General features: G+C 43.3%; 1 protein-coding gene across 8 annotated transcripts in view; it reads right to left on the bottom strand.

Annotated features, from left to right (window-relative positions):
• CCSER2 (coiled-coil serine rich protein 2) overlaps nucleotides 1–4,497 on the bottom strand; it is a 54,052-nt gene extending 49,555 nt beyond the window's left edge. For 2 of the 8 annotated variants that reach the window (XM_028729296.2, XM_028729298.2), the window contains exon 1: nucleotides 4,219–4,497. The gene's annotated coding sequence lies outside the window, so the exon portion shown is untranslated. Of the gene's footprint in view, nucleotides 1–3,024; nucleotides 3,102–4,218 lie in introns of all 8 variants that reach the window. The other 6 variants (XM_077930576.1, XM_028729290.2, XM_028729291.2 and 3 more) reach the window with 5 other exon arrangements.
• Between the last annotated feature and the right edge of the window lie 13,078 nt (nucleotides 4,498–17,575).

Raw genomic sequence — 17,575 nt, 5'->3', positions numbered from 1 at the left:
TCACTTTTGTTACAAATGTATTATGTCAACAGGGTTTTTTTAAAAAGCTTTTAAGGTGTTATAGGACAGCTTTTAAAATCATCACACGTTGTCTCCATCTTCTCATTTATGTTGCTCATTGACACACCTGGGCAATATTGTAAGATCTGGGTACAAGGACTGTCTAGTGCTACATTTGACACTGCTTTGGATCAAATGGGCCTTAATTCCTGCCCGATTAGGAATCATTTGAAGCAATGCAGAACTCATTACCATTGACAAAATTATTTCTTATAGCACCTGGTATTTCTTGATTTGCATTCATTTTCTCTTCAATATCAGATCAATAGCACCCTTTGCTAGTGGTACTCAGATAAAATATATACTGATACATTTCTTAAGTAGATATCAACCATATGGATATCTACTGTGGCCAGCTAGCAAAGGAGAGTAGGATCTCACCATCTGTAGAGATTCCTTACACTTATAGTGAGGAACCTTTTGCCCATCTCCCAAAAATACCCTGTCAAGAGTTGTACACACATGGCTTTCCTCATGCTGCCTGAACATATTCACAGAAGCAGAACTGAGCACAAAGAAACTAAATCTGGATTGTGGGCAACAGGGAACATATTGCATTGGCACAGCTAACGTCCACACCATAAGGAATGCTCAAAGACAACAAACAGTTGCTGTCTTGTCCTGAAAAAGGTGATGAGAGAAAGGGAATGGCGTTCTTCATGAATGTTTGGGTTGCATATTATGTTCTCTTTTACTAGATTCCAAGTGCTAGACTGAATCCAGGCACTAGCCTTTAAGGCAACCTTTCTCAACCTTGGGTCTCCAGATGTTGTTGGACTACAATTCCCATCATCCATAGCTAGCAAGACCAGTGGTCCAACAACATCTGGGGAGCCAAGGCTGAGAAAGGCTTTGTGACACAACCTTTTTTTCTTTTTAAATTTCATTTCTTTCGTTCATTTTTTGGTTACTATTGCTATTACAATTTTACAGCCTAGAATTACAAATGTTATTAATGTACTACATCCTGAAAAATGTGAATGCTCATCTCATGATGGAACTTGCCAAGAACTGCTAGGCACCAGATGACACTGCAAATCATTAGAAAGATAGTAATGATGCTAGCCTTCAAAAAGGCTAACGGACAGGCCAGATTCCATCTGTAACTTGTTTGATCCTCTAAAGAAAAGACACAACAATCTGAACTACAACATTTACTTCTAGGGACCAAATAAAGATATCCCTAATACAAGAGGTATGCCTTCTTATGCTAAGATACATAATGATTTCTGCAGGGATCAGAACACTTCTAAAATAATTCTTAACTTTCCTAGAAATATTAAAAATTAACATTGTTTTGAAGACTACTACTTCAAAACCTATACTCAGCAACATTAACAGCATTTCTTATGGGCAACAATGAAGAAACTGCCCTTCTTGCCACTAAGACAAAGTGGATGGAATTCAACACAATGTTAAGGAGATTGTTCTGTCAGCACAAGTATTTCTATTTGCCCAACTGAACAACTTCCCCTCTCCTCCCACTGCATGCTATTTTGGGGGCTTTCCCAGACCTCCAGTGTAAATTGGGGGAGCAGAGGGGGAGTCCTGCTACGTAAGTGGGAGTCATTGCACTGACTTGCTAACAGATCAGGGGTTAGCTGAATCCAGCTCAGTATTATTAATAATGTAACTTAAGGAAACTATTGTTTGTGAGTAGTAGAAATCTATCCATGCTGTTACCTTCTGAGCATGACATTAAATAAATTAAATTTAGTATTTTTAATTGCTTTTAACAGTTGTGCAATGATTATCATTACTGCTTTCTGAAACAGTGCTCAAGTACCAACCTGGTTGCACAGACCGCACCCAGGGAGACTCTCATCTCAGGAACCAGAAACCCTTTAAAGAACTATAACCCAATCTATGTTGAGTCAGCGACCCATCCAACCAATTTCAATAGACTTTGGTGTACTTTGCAGAGGACCAGGCTGTTAGTCCTGTACAATTTCTAATCATTTACTTATCCAACAATTTTTAAAATACATACATCAGACAAACGAGGAGATCCAATTACACACAGAGAGACACTCTCTATATATGGACAAAATCTGCCCTCTCTAGTTTCAGTAAGTTGAAATCAACTCCAACTGTGTACTAGTGCCAAATGGGAGTGCAGGAAGCTTTTGTATGGATGAGCCCTTAGAGGTTACAGCTGAATGTCAATCCACTGTGAGAAACCTGAGAGATTGCTCACCAGATTACCAGAGAGGTTTTTCCCCTTTTAAGACCGGCAATAGAGATAAAATCATACTGCCTTCTACAACCCTATCATACATCCAAGCATAACATTTTTGCTTATAATTAATAACCCACACCACAGTTTGTGCTTCCAAATGTAAAACTGGCAAACCATGGTTTAGAATTGCTTGTTTTCATTTACTGTTTAGCACTTATCTTCATAAATTCACTTCCAGCTCCACAAATCATCAACAAACTACATTTATGGCTGCTGCTCAGTCTCAAGAGGCTGTTGCACTGTGAACTCATCCTTAATGTCAACCACAGCTGGGGCAAGCTTGCCAGTGCAAACCAGTTTAAAACAATGTTTCTATATCCTAAAACACAAAGTCAGTGAGCAAACATGGGTTCAGATGTAAAAACAACCCATGAATTGCCATGTCAGCTGAATTCAGCCTCAGTCTCTCCCAAACAGATTGAATTGTTTGACGCCTGCCTGACCCCTCTCCTTATACCAGCTGTCAGGAAGCAGAAGGGACAAGACTGCAGAGAAGGACAAGGGGAAAGGAGCTAGTCATACAAAACCATTGAAAAGAAGACTGTGGCAAGAATCTGAGTGTGTGAAAAAGTAACCATGAATGTTGTTATCCTCAAGTTTCAGAAATTCTCTCAAATGGACTGAATGGTGAACTTATGTTCCAACTATTTGGAAAAAATTTAAATACTGTTAATTATTAGTTTAGCATCACTTTCCATTTGCAAAGTGCTTTACAAACATTGTGCCTTTTATCCTCACAATAGCAGTAGGAGAGAATGGGCTGAGAAGTGATGATTTGCCCAAGGTCAGAGAGCTTCAAAGTCTGAAACATAAGAAAACAAAGACAGACACTCAATATTACCTTCCCTGACGGGACAAGCTTATAATGAGTCATTGTATGTTTGAAATGAGGATAAACACAGTAGCACTCCTTCAGTCACCAGCCCAGGTACAGAAGCAGCAGCCTTTGTCTGTTTTTAAGCAATATGGAGATGTCATCCGGCCTTTAAAGCCGGAAGAAGTGTTACCTGGCCACACGCACATATACATGCCCCCACCCTAGCATAAAAAGGACACCCCTACAGGAACACTAGTAGGCAGGAAACACTGCCGCAAGGCCACCTCCTGCCTCACGCCAGCAAAGGTGGATTGAGAAAGGCCTGCAGTTAGGACCAGTGCTCGACTCCTGCCAGGTCTCCCCAGCATCTCTTTTCAAGGCCTGGGCTGAATCCAGGAAGACATGCTGTAGGCAACCATGAGCAAGCACAAACTGAATTTCCCTCAACCTGCATAAACTAGGGAGTCCCCAAAAAGATCAGGGACAAGACTTCCCGGGCAGAGCTAGGGCGTTTCTCCGAGCAGATTTGAGCCCGGGCATCTCCCTCCCTCCATCAACCCGAGGGTTAGCAAATCTGCTCCCCGACGCAGCAGTTAAATCCGCCCTCCCCGCTCTCTCTCCAAGACACGACACGAGCATCTCCTAAGCCTGGTTTTTCTTTAAAAGGGAGAGGGAGAGAGAGAGAGAGAGAGAGAGAGAGAGAGAGAGCAGGCTAGTGGTCACGACGGTGATGCAGCATCTTCGTCTCCAGCACAGTCAGTCACACGGCCGTGCAGCCAATCGCGCCCACCGAAGAACCACGAGATTCGCAGATGGGCGGGGGGGACGAGAGAGAGGAGAGATCAGAAGCCCCCCCCCGGGGGGGGGAGAGGGAGAGAGAGAGATGGGGCGAAGGTACCACCAGCTGTCCGCTGACTCAGCCCACGAGCAGGGAGGCCCCTCGCTGCCCCGCCAACCTTACAATGCGGGAGAAGATGTTGGAAAGGGCATGGGGAGGGGGGCAACAACCAGAGACCCGGCCCCTTCCTCCTCGTCCCCCCCCCCCCGTCCCTTCAGCCGGCTCCTTATTCTCCATCTCAACACACCCGCGGCTGACACTCACCCAAGGGCGAGGCGGGGAGGGAGGAGCAGCGCCTTGCAGGTGGCGGGTGGGCCTCGCCCGGCGTCCCTCAGCGTACCGGCAGTGTTGGGAGAGGGGGAATAGCGGTCGCAGCCTCGGTCGCTCTCTCTCGCTCTCCCTCGCTCGCTCGCAGCCGGCGAGGAACCCGCCTCCCTTCATGCACACGCCCCGGAACTCGCAGCCGGCCTCCTGCCCCATCCGCTGAGGCGGCGGCGGCGGCTGACAGCTGACGCTGACGTAATGCGGCAGGCAGTGCGCACGCGTGTTGTTGCCGCCGCCGAGCGCCGCTTCGCTTTGTAAGCCTGCGCCCTTCCTCCCCCTCCCCCCTCGCTCATTCTTCTAACGCTTGTCTCGCGCTGCACAGTTACTGGGCAGGGAGTGCGCGCGCCGCTCGTGCTTCGGCCCAATCCCGACGTTCCGAAGGTGGAAACCCCGCCCCCCCTTCCCCGCGACAACGGCTTTTCCCGCCCAAATTCAAACCGGCGGCCGTAGCGTTTGTCCGGTGGCTTGATCCAAAAGTCCATAGAATCATACGAGTTGAAAGGGACCCCCAGGGTCATCTAGTCCAACCCCCTTCAAGGCAGGAATCTCAACTAGCTCGTGCATACATGACACAGATGATGGCCGGCCAACCTGTTAGCTGGGATACAGAGTAGATGCGTTGAAATTAATGGCCATGGCAAACCTAGTGCATTAATTCCAATGGGTCCACTCGTGAATAAAAGTTGGTATACAATCCAATAACCAATTGCTTTGTGAGGGATGAGATATTCCCCCAGCTAACTGCAAAACATAAAGTTGTCTAATACACAGTGGCCTTATATACATCACACCCGAAAAGGACACCGTTATAATTTTTCTGTTAGTTTTCAGGTTCAGACCCAAATTTAGAGAGAGATAAATCGCTATCATTTAAATAGAAATATATTTCACCTTATAAGGAAGACAGTACCTTGTGCTGCCTTCTCAATCTGTCCAAATAATGCTTGGTAGGGACCCGAAACCCACCTTTATCTTTAAACCAGGCTTGGCAGCTCCTCAGAAAGAAGACGGCTTGAAATAGAGGGCTGCCCTAAAGTAATGACCCACCCCACTTTTGCCTATGTACACCCATGAATGGGATTACTCTGCCTCCTCCAAAGCCTTTTGCTTTTTCATAAGACATTAGACCAGGAAGGGAATAATAATCTATTTACCCCAAGCCTTTTCCCCTCCTCTTAAGCATGTTTCACCTAGGAAGTGAGTGTTTATTACCTGCAAACCCCAAAATCAGGGATCCCCTTGAAACAGGTGCCAAAGTTTTGTAATCATTTTGTAGTGATTTGTAGGGCCCCCCATGTTTTGTAGCACCCCACAAAGGGAGCAATACACACTCAAACCCAGGGGCGATGGGGTTCCCCCAAACCCAACATTGTCCAGTCTGCTTGAAACTGGTGCCAAAGTTTTGTAACCGTTTTGTAGTGAAAACCCCGCATTTGGCAGCACCCCATATGAGTTTGAAACATTTAAGCTGATAAAAAATATGGTTTTGTTGATCAAAATTCACATTTCACAAAGGAATTGTTAAAAAATAATGATAAGTTAATATTTAAGATGTATAAACTATTGTTGGAATAGGAAACTAAGGATGAAATGGTGAAATCAGCAATAATTTGTTGGGCAAGAGATGTAGGTCACAATACAGAAATGGACCTGTGGGAAAAGCTGTGGAAAACAGGGTTGAAATTTACAGCTTGCTATAAACTGCAGGAGGCAGTGGAAGACAGAAGTGCCTGGCGTGCTCTGGTCCATGGGGTCAAGAAGAGTCGGACACGACTAAACGACTAAACAACAACATGCTTTGAAGGAGGGACACGGGTGGTGCTGTGGGTTAAACCTCAGAGCCTAGGACTTGCTGATCAGAAGGTCGGCGGTTCAAATCCCTGTGGCGGGGTGAGCTCCCGTTGCTCAGTCCCTGCTCCTGCCAACCTAGCAGTTCGAAAGCACCTCAAAGTGCAAGTAGATAAATAGGTACCACTCCAGCGGGAAGGTAAACGGCGTTTCCATGCGCAGCTCTGGTTCGCCAGAAGCAGCTTAGTCATGCTGGCCACATGACCCGGAAGCTGTACGCTGGCTCCCTTGGCCAATAAAGCGAGATGAGCGCCGCAACCCCAGAGTCGGCCACGACTGGACCTAATGGTTAGGGGTCCCTTTACTTTTTATGCTTTGAAGGAAACTTATATGACACCAAGTAAATTAGCAAAAATGTACAAGTCAGAGTCAGGTAATTGTTGGAAATGCAATGATATGCAAGGAACTTTCTGTCATGTGGTGGATCTGTAGAGTAGCAAGGAAAATTGGGAAATGATTCATAATGAGTTGAAAAAAAAGTTTTCCCAAGAATGCTTTCCTTCTAGGTATAAAACTCTTTCTTTCTCTCTCAGCCCTAGTCCCCAAACTGCAGGTTTTTATTGTTTCTTTCATATAGTGATCTGGATTGCATCATCCTTATCTGGCGAGTATCTTATCTACCCTGTTCTCTGATCTGGTTTTCTTATTTTAACAATTGGCTCCCATTTGGGCACATCACCTGACATTTTGAGCTCTTAATACTCATTTGTCAAGAGCAAGACTCTGGCTCCATACTGCCTTAAGGTAAACCCACCGTTATAGTTCTATTGACAGAAAACTGATAGCAAAACCCATAAGAGTTGAATTTCATGTGATTTTTTTTCAACATTATGTGCTGCCAGAAGATAGATATGTGTATATTTTATATATATAGTCCAGTGGCACCTTAGAGACCAACTAAGTTTGTTCTTGGTATGAGCTTTTGTGTGCATGCACACTTCCTCAGTTCACTACACAGATATATTTTGCAGAGGTTGCAAGATAAACAAAAATAACAGAATTTCTGCCTCCTATCTTTGCACTCAGGGCCTGATCCATTCTAATTTAAGTTAAAATCACTAAATTGCCTGATTGATTTCACGGGAACTGTTGTATGATTAACTTTCTCTTAATTTGCTGCCAAACATATGGAGTCTTCTAAAATCTTTTTTTCTTCCATCTTCCATTTTAAAATACATTTTAAACAACAACCTTATATTTAGGCTTGTTTTCTATTCTTGCTAGGGAAGGAATGGACCTTGAGAAAGTTGCTGAAACTCCTGTGGCGCTCAGTTATTGCATCACGATTGTGTGGTTTTATGCCCTGAAATGGGCAAATAATTTCTAAAGTGTGTGGAAACGTGGAAAGTGGGGTACACGGACATGCTTATATAAAACCGAGAGAAGCAAAACCAAGTCATGCAGACAGGGAAGACATAAAACAGAAAGAGGATGCTGAAAATCTAATTCAGATGGCAGTAGGTACCAGGAAATTTAGAAAGCAATCACTTTTCAGGGTGAGCAAATAATGTTTGAAACAATCAGAGGCAGCAATGGAAACAGCTATTGGGGATGCATTACATGTAATATTAGAAAAAGCACTTAGGTGGGAAACAATAAGAGTTGGTGGATCATTATAGATGGTGTGTTTGGCCTTCTTCCATTTCTAAATTGCTTTCGGTTATCTGTTTGGTTTGGAAGTATTTTAAACCACACACTGTAAAAGTTGTCTTCAATTTTGTCATATATATTTTTATAGCCCCTAGCATCCTTCTCTTTTCAAGGGCCATGTAGTACAATGGGCACACACAGTGGATGGACTGAAATGAACAAGAGGCTGATGTCTCAAGTGAACACTGCTTAATTATGTATGGCCAGCTGCTTTCATTGACTATGATACATATGTGCCAGAGGGGAGCAGGGGAAAAAGAAGTATGTGAAATGAGGGCCTTAATCTTCCATTTATTTAGTTGAGAGCAATGCCAAAGGAATTTTAAAAAGTTATCTATGCTAGCATTACATTGTTAACAAGTCTCAGTATTTGGCAGCAGTATGAGGAATTCTACACAGTCATAGAAAACGTGTCCCAATTGCATTTATCTCAATGCATTTTTAGAAAAGAGCAGTGTTAACATCCCATCTGTAGGTGGAAGGGAGTACAGGAGAACAGCCATGTTTTAAAAAGAAATTTGTTTTAAACAAAATATTTAAAAGAAAGCACTTCCAAAAAATAATAATAATAATAAGCAGGGCAGAGTGGTGTAGTGACACAAACTTGCTCCCATAAGGCTTTTAGATTTAAGAATGTTGTGCTCTTGGCTACAATAACTAGAAATCACAATCCTCTCTTAAATCCACATACTGGTCTGGCACAGAATTAGCCACATTCTTCTTCACTTGTCCAGATCCTCAAAGTGTCCCTATTTTCCAGGGACCGTTCCAGATTTACAGAAGCTGTTCTTGTTTCTGATTTTATCCCGCAATGTCCCGCTTTGCCTTAGGACTTCCCTATTTTCATCAGAAAAATGTTGGAGGCTATGGAGTTATTTGTCCCCCAAGTCATTTGAAGGCAGTCCTGTATAGGGAAGTTTTTAAATGTTTTGTGTTTTTTGTGTTTTTATATGTGTTGAAAGCCACCCAGAGTATAAATTTAAAAATTATTATGGAATAGGATGTCCCTGTTTTCATCGGAGAAATATTGGACGGTATGCTTGTCACCTTCTCAGAGTGATTCCTAGTGCTAATTCCTAGTGTTAAAACATTGGGACCGGGGTGGGGTAAGCCTCTATTTTTTCACTCCTCAACCTTGCTAAGAGGCTCCAAGAACAACTAGAGCAGAGCTTTCCAAATTTTTCATGTTGGTGACACACTTTTTAGACATGCATTGTTAAGTTGTGGGTGAACATATCAGACGACACAGCGATTCTTCAAACAGCTCTTGTTTATTCACAGGCCAGAACAGAACTGAACTGAAGGGTTCAGCAAGCCTGCTTATATAGAGCTCCACTAGAACGCAACAGTAACCATTTTCTGTCACTATCCAATCACTGAACGTCACTTTCGATCCCTTATTTGCATATGTGGACCTGAACTATCTACAGTCTCCCCCTGCTGGTCCAGGGTGAGAACTTCAGTACATAACATGCATCATTCTGTGACACTGTTTTTCAGTTTTACTAGCAAACCAGAGGTTAAAATAATCCCTTTCCAGCCCCGGGAGAACCGCAGGGCATGTCGCAACATACAGTTTGGAAAACTCTGTACAGTACTAGAGGCTACATTACTAGCCTACTCTCTGAGTACACTAAACTATTTTTCTTTACTGCATATATTCACAGCTTTTCTCCCACTTTCGCTTTATATATTGCTTTCATAAAAAGAAATCATTTAGAATATGAGTTTGACTGTATTTCTGTACCACCCATCGAGGTTGCATGGTGCCACTGGCTTCACTTGCAACAATCATCTCCAAAGGAAACAATACACACATATGTATTCCATGGATTTCAGAGACACAGTTGTGCAGGATTCCATATTGCATGGAAAGCATATACACAGAGAGGTCTGTGTGCACAGCATCTGACCACACCATATAGATGTGGTGTGTGTGTGTGTGTGTGGCAGTGCTTCACTACCTTGAGACTAGAACCGGAAACATGAACCTGGAGCCCCATTCTACATTTGATTCCCTTTCATGCATGAAAGAAGCGTGAAACTGCAGCATATTGCATTATTTGGAGGAAGGCCCTATGGTTTGAGAGCACTGGTAACAGGATATTTCTGCAACTTGTACTACCTTTTCATTTATATATATATACTGGGTATGTTTTTGTTTTTTACTGTTCAGTATGTCTTGGGATGAATATGTAAGTCATCTCGAGGGAACAAGTGGAAAAGCAGATTATATATGTTAAGATTAATAAACCAATAATCGACACACTAAAATAGAAGCACATTTTAAAAGAGAAAACTAATCTCTGTATTCACTGAAACCAGAGGATTTTTTTGTATCCTCAACCTTTGAAAGAAAAGTCAATAAAAACTTGAGTCTTAATTATAAGTATACATAAATGCTGCAAAGCTATTTTTCTGCCGTGTAACTCTTCTGACCTTCATTCCACATGCATGGCTGGGGCCAAGCACTTTTAAGCTCCATTGATTTTAGTGGGAAAGATTGAAGCATATGCTTATCTCCCTCCGTGGAATCAATGGGGCTTAGAAGTGCTAGGTTGGGAAGGATCATGTCCTACATAAATAATGTGTATGTAGAGCACAAGGAAGAAAATGCCTTACAGTTCTCTGACAGCAAATAGAAGGGCTCCATGCCTGTCGTACAAAGCTCTGCTGACAGATCCATGCCCATCTTTCATTAGCTTCAAATAAAGAAATATTGTTCTGGTCTCCCAATATTATTTCACATGGCATAGGCACATACTGTAACGAGTTTGTGTGCTAGCATTGGTGCTTTACAATTCTTGCAAGACCATTGTGCCAGAAAACCTGAAGACATAGCTTACAAGGCATTTTAAACATTTTTAATATACATTCATGTGGCATGTGGAGGCATACATTCTGTGCCTCCAGGTGTTTGTTGTCAGCATGTTTATCCTTGACCAGCAATCCCTTTCTTTGACTAGCATCACAAGCCTAACCATGTCTACTCAAAAGAAAATCCTTTTGAACACAATGGGACTTACTCTCAGGTAAGTGGAGTTCAGATTGCAGCCTCTTTAAAGTTACAGCACCCCTGTTTTTAGTCTTCAGATATCACAAATTAAATGTTTTTAACTAGTGTGGGGCAAGCCCATATAGATCCTTACATAGAAGTAAGGCATATTTTTTTTTGAGTAGGATTGCCTTGTTAAACTCTTTATATATTGGTTGCCCCGTTTCTAACTGGAAAGCACCAATTTAGCATGGCTTTGCCTAGGAATGAGCCAAGGAGGAATGAATGCCTGCTCCGACTCCTGAAGTAGTAGCAGGCCCCTCCCACTTTTACACACTGTCACATCAGTACATGTGTTGCTATCCTCTGCCACATTGTAGCACCCTGCTTGTGGTTAACGCTTAGCTGGAATGAAATATTCAACGCAGCAATAAAGAAATTAAAATAATAATTTATTTGTCAGACAAATAAATGAGAGGCACAGTGGTATATGGTTACCAAGCTCTGGCCTGGCCTCCTGCCATTATGGCCAGCACTTATATTCCCTTAATCCAGCCCCCTTTGCTCCTCCTTTGGCTGCATCTGTCCAATCAGCCTGGTTGAAATTCCTATTGGCTGCCTGCTATATCCAATCACAAAAGATACACCCACATCCTCCTGTCCTTATATGGAGCACAAAGAGCTATATATTGTTACATCTATAAATGACAAATAAGTAGTAATATATCTTACATGTGTCTCAACAAGGAATATTAATTACCAGCTCACCTCTTGCCCTATTGCCCTATTGCCTTCTAAAACAAATGGTTAATCTTAAATTTTTATCTTAAACATATGTCAAGGATCTTGAGTTTCACATCAACATTGAAAGATCTCCTTCATTTTGAAGGTTTCTAAACAAATGTCTGACAACCATATATCAGGAGCGCCCAGATGGCGTCTTCCTGTCTAGCAGGGGGCTAGGCTGGTGACTGACTTAATTTCAGGATAAATACAACTCTTACAACTATATGAAATAAAAATCTAGCATTTCTTAAATCCTTTGCATAATTACATTTAAGCCAATATATTTAAGCTAATATATTTCATACATTATCATAGGTAACCTTTTAAAAGAATAAAGCTTCTCAAAATAGAAAGGAAGGAACTCAGTAAAAAAACAGGTTTTAAAAGGAACCCTTTCAGTTTACCCCCCCTTCAGCCATCTGCTCTCCTCTTTAGCTGTTCCCAATATTTATTGCTCTCTTAACTCTCTCAGTTTAAGAAAGAAACTGCCTTTAAAAAAGACTTCCCAGAAATGCTCTTTTTCTGCCAGCTAGATGCTTCTCCATTGCTCTTGGCCTTAGAAAATACAGCTCAAGGTTTAAGAGAGGCTCATGGTATCATTTTTACTCATTCCTAATTATGTTTATCTCTGCTTTTTTATCTTCTGTAACATGTAGGTCAATGTCCTGCTCTCAGTCTGTAATTCCAGCTTTTACGACTTTGAGAATTGTTTTCTGCTATCAATCAAGGGGCCCCTTGTCTAGGAAGAAAACACTGTCAGTGTTTTCTTAAGCAGCTAGCCTTCTTGCCTGGCGTGAAACTTTTAAAAATCTAAGCCCTCTTTAATATACAAGCCCTGATCAAACATTAATAAAATGCAGGCTTATGCCTGATGCCTCATTCCCCCCTTTCAAGCTCAAGGACCTTCGTCCCAAGTGTCCTTGATAGCTTGACCTTCATCATATTCCTGAGGTAAAGCTCTGTATAGGGCCATGATATGAGGTAGAGTTTCATTTGAAACCATCTTGCTAATTGTACTTCTAAAACATGAAATGATACATGGCATCATACATAAAACCATTACCACTACTGTCAAGAAAAACAAGCAAGACAATAGTATCCCTTTGAGTCCTGTGACATTAGGTAACCAATTGGTGAGCCATCCCATATCCCATCCTTCCCATGTTTGTACTGGGACATGTGCTATATTCTCCATCTTTGTAGCCAACACACGGATTGCCTCACCATTATCAGAAATGTTAAAGCAACAGGCATTCCCTGTCAAGTTCAAGACTCCACATAGGCCTCCCTGCTTGGCAAGTACATAATCCATTCCCATTTTCAGCTGCAAAATGGCGGCTCTACTTTCATCCAACTGTTGTGCAATAAGTCTCAAACTCTGGGCCGTTGCATTGGTTACAAGTTCCACTACTGCTTGCAATCGAATTATTCTGTTTAGATTATAGATAGGATCCCGTGCCCCTTGTATGAGCTCACCAGGATTCCAGGAGGCAGGATCATAATAGGCTATAATGCGCTCTGGTGGCCAATCATCAGTACCGCTCCAACTTTGGGTACTTCCTCCTGCTATATGAGAAATATCAGCGTTTCTTCGTGTACGCTTGGCCAAATTAGTAGGCATAATCCACATTGGTGGTAATACCCATCCCAGGAAACAAGTCCCACTCCATTTGGAAGGGAGTTTCTTGTATGCCCATTCTCCACATATCCACCACAACCATCGGGTCTGAGGTTTTTGGTACGTGGAGTACAGAAGGCGAAATATCAAAAGAGGTAGAGAGTTCACAGTGCAGTATGTTAGATTGCCTTTTTCTGTCACAGTTATGTTCCATACCACTTTCCATGCATGAATAAAAGGAGGTGCACAGGGCAAGGTATTCCGAGTTCGATAGGTAGTACCGTGTGCCCAGGTATGACTATTCTTAAAATAATCCCAAGTATAGTGACAATGAGAAGAGCCTATCATGATAGAATCAGCTGCATCTGATGATTTATGTACACAGAATTCCCCTTGTACAGGTATAACTCGTAATGGTTTAGTTGAGTTCCATCCGTGGAAATTCTGTAATTCTGTTTGGTGTGGTATTTCGCTTACCATACCAATGGCATCTAATGGTATCGGTAATAAGGGCATACCTCCCTCTGAATCATCTGGCCCAAGAGAGCAAACAAGGCAATTGGTCCTATTTGCAACATTGGCTACCATTTCAGCTAAACCTACCCACATATTGTGGTCATGGCGGAATCCATATTTAGTCAATTTGGTCAGATTCAAGGACCCTTCCCCTTCCCAAGGGATCAGGATTAATAATAGAATCATGTTGATGTCTAGCATATGCATTCCTTCCACAGAAGAGTACCTTATTGTGATAGCAAATAAATATTAGTCCCAATATAATTCCCCCAGTGACAGGAATGGGGAACCACCAAGACCAAAACATATATCCCAAGGATCCCCAGTGAGTAATATCTCTGATAATTGTTCCACAAGGGGGGCAGTCAATCAATTGTATAAGAGAATCTTCCCGTTCACAGTCGCTGGTTCAGACGCTCCTCAAGCTTCAGGCGTGCGCAGGTCAGCCAGCTTCCAGGTTGTGGCTGCAGCAGGCCGGTCGTCTAATGTTGCCCGTGACCTAGCCCGTTCCCGGTAGGGCTAGATACAGGGGTTTTTGGAGAGAGTCAGTTTTAAAGGATTAGAGGGGTCACCTTTGCACGTCCAACTGCCTTCGGACTTCTTCAAACGAGAGTGATGAATCCAGGGGGTCACCTCAGCTACCTTCACCGCTGTTGGAGTAGAGAGCAAGACGGTGTAAGGTCCACGCCACTTAGGTGCGAGTGGATCACGTTTCCACTCTTTCACCCATACGCTATCGCCAGCCTGGAACTGATGAATCGGCTCGGCAATGCTGCACGGCGTGCGCTCGAGGACCCACCTGTTAAGAGAAACAAAAACACGGGAGAGAGATTGCACTTGTCCCTGTGTCACATAGTCTCCTATTTGTTTAAGATCAGCTGGAATATCCTGAACAAAGGAGGGCGGTCTCCCATACAGGAGCTCAAAAGGTGACAACTTAAGTCTTTTTGTGGGTGCACACCGAACACGAAACAGTGTTATGGGTAACACATCTACCCATCCCAATCCCGTTTCCTGGGTTAATTTTGCCAATTGGGTTTTCAGAGTCCGATTCATTCTTTCAGTTTTCCCTGAACTCTGAGGCCTATAGGCTGCATGCAGTCTCCATTTCACTTGTAGGACTCGACATACTTCTTGTACTACTTGATCAATGAACGCTGGCCCATTATCACTTCCAATGCATCTAGGTAATCCAAACCTCGGGATCAATTCAGTGAGGAGTCTCTTAGTTACCTCTCGTGCCTTTTCAGTTCGGGTGGGAAAGGCTTCAACCCATCCGGTAAGAGTGTCTACAAACACAAGGAGATACTTGAATCCCTTAGAAGGGACCAGCTCTGTGAAGTCCACAATTAGACTTTCCATGGGGACATATCCCACATGTTGGATTCCAGGAGGTTGTACCGGTCCCTGCCTGGGATTGTTTTTAGCACAAAGAACACATTTCTGTGAAATGCAAGTTGCTAATTGTGATAGGTTAATAATATACAACTTCCGACTGAGACTCTCTCTGGTTGCAGTACCGCCAAGGTGAGTAGATTCATGATAATTTCTTACAATTGTGCCTGCTAGATGATGAGGTACATAAATCCTATTGTCCGGCAGAATCATCCAACCGTCCTTCACAACTGCTCCTTCCTGTTCAGCCCACTTCCTCTCTTCTGGGGTATAGTGAGGTTTAACTTCTTCTGGAGCTACCTCTGGTATGAGGGCTGCTATAAATCCTCCCACAGGCTTTTGGGCTGCCTCTCGGGCTGCTTTGTCAGCCGCATGATTTCCTCTGGTTATTGGATCCCTTCCTCGTCCATGACCTTTGCAATGCATTACAGCAATCTGTTCTGGAGCCCATACTGCTTCTAACAGGATTTCTACTTCAGGTCCATATTTCAAGGCCTTCCCGTGGGCTCCTATTAGACCTCTTTCTTTCCATAGAGCTCCATGTGCATGCAGGGTTAAGAAGGCATATTTAGAATCAGTATAGATGTTTGCCTTACATCCGGCTGCCAATTGCAGAGCTCTAGTTAAACCTATAAGTTCAGCTTTTTGTGCTGAGGTGCCGGCAGGCAAAGCTTCAGCTTCCACAACTTCCTCATTGGTGACCACAGCATATCCTGCTCGTCTGGCACCTTCATGCAGGTAACTGCTACCATCAGTGTAATATACAACATCTGGATTTTTCAATGGTTCATCTTTCAGATCGGGTCTACTGGAATAAACTTCATCCATTACTTGGAGACAATCATGTGATTCCTCATCATCTACCTCTGGTAGGGGCAGCAAAGTCGCTGGATTGAGCATATTCACTACTCGTAGATGAATCCTGGGATTTTCACACAATAGGCCTTGGTACCTAGCCATCCTTGGGTTCGTTAGCCAATAACTACCCTTATATTCCATGAGTGTCAGAACAGCATGAGGTACATTCACATACATCGTCTGGCCGAAGGTAAATTTATCAGCTTCTTTGACAAGGCTTGCAGTGGCCGCTACTGCCCTTAGGCATGGAGGCCATCCTTTTGCTACTGAGTCCAATTGTTTTGACAAATAAGCTACTGGACGGTTCCAACTTCCTAATCTCTGGGTCAGGACTGCCGCTGCAATCCCATTCTGTTCATGTACATACAGCTGAAAGGGTTTTTCCGAATTAGGCAGTCCAAGGGCTGGGGCCTCCATAAGTCGTTGTTTGATAACTAAAAAGGCTTGTTGCTGCTCAGGTCCCCATACGAATGGGTCCTTCTCTGCACCTCGAGTGCTTTCATGTAAGGGCTTGGCCAGACTGCTGAAATCAGGTATCCATAGTCTACAAAACCCTGCTGTTCCCAGGAATCCTCTAAGTTGTTTCCTTGTGGTAGGTTCCTTGATAAGGCAAATAGCTTCTTTCCTCTCTGGTCTCAATGCTCGTTGTTGGTGTGAGATGTCAAAGCCCAAATATTTGACCTTTTCTAAACATAACTGTGCCTTTTTCTGGGAAACTCGGTAGCCAGCTTGCCAGAGCAAGTGGAGCAGTTCCTCTGTCCCTTTTTTACAGGTATCAAAATCTTTTGCTGCTAGTATAAGGTCATCTACATATTGCAGAACCACCTTTTCTCCAGGTATTGAGGGGTAACTTGTTAGATCCTTCGCCAAGGCAGTGCCAAACAAAGTTGGGGAATTTTTAAATCCCTGGGGCAATCTTGTCCAGGTTAGCTGGCCTTTTGTTCCTGTTAAAGGGTCTTCCCACTGGAAGGCAAATATAGGTTGGCTCTGTGGTGCCAGCCGGCAACAGAAGAATGCATCTTTCAAGTCCAATACAGTAAAAAATGTTGCTTCTGGTGGGATCAAACTCAGCAAGGTATATGGGTTTGGTACATTTGGGTGCAAGGTCTCGATAGCCTGGTTTACGAGCCTCAAGTCCTGCACTGGCCTGTATTCATCTGTCCCAGGTTTTCGAACAGGCAAAAGGGGTGTGTTCCATTCTGATTGGCAGGGCTTAAGCAGACCATATTTTAATAGGCGGTCCAAATGTTTCTGGATGCCCTCTGCTGCTCGCCGGGGTAAAGGATATTGCTTTACAGATACAGGGGTAGCCATAGGTTTTAAGGTTACTACAATTGGAGCTATATTCTTGGCCATTCCTGGTGGGCTATTTTCGGCCCATACTCCTGGTGGCACCTGTAGGGTTCGGAGGAGCTTGTTTAATTCTGTATCCAATGTGGGTTGGACTTGCAAGGCTGACATTAGGCGCCATGATTGTTCCTTAGGTACTGAAAGGGTAATTATTCCTGCTGCCTTTGATGGCAGTTTCATTTCTGGACCTCGAGGAGTGAAGGTGATTTGGGCCTGCAGTTTGGACAGCATATCTCTACCTAAGAGAGGTATTGGACACTCAGGTATATACAAAAACTGAT

The sequence above is a fragment of the Podarcis muralis genome, chromosome 6 (genome assembly GCF_964188315.1).
Source record: "Podarcis muralis chromosome 6, rPodMur119.hap1.1, whole genome shotgun sequence".
Taxonomy (NCBI): Eukaryota; Metazoa; Chordata; class Lepidosauria; order Squamata; family Lacertidae; genus Podarcis; species Podarcis muralis.
The sequence above is the reverse complement of the archived record's forward strand: the minus strand, read 5'-3'. Positions and strand labels throughout refer to the sequence as shown.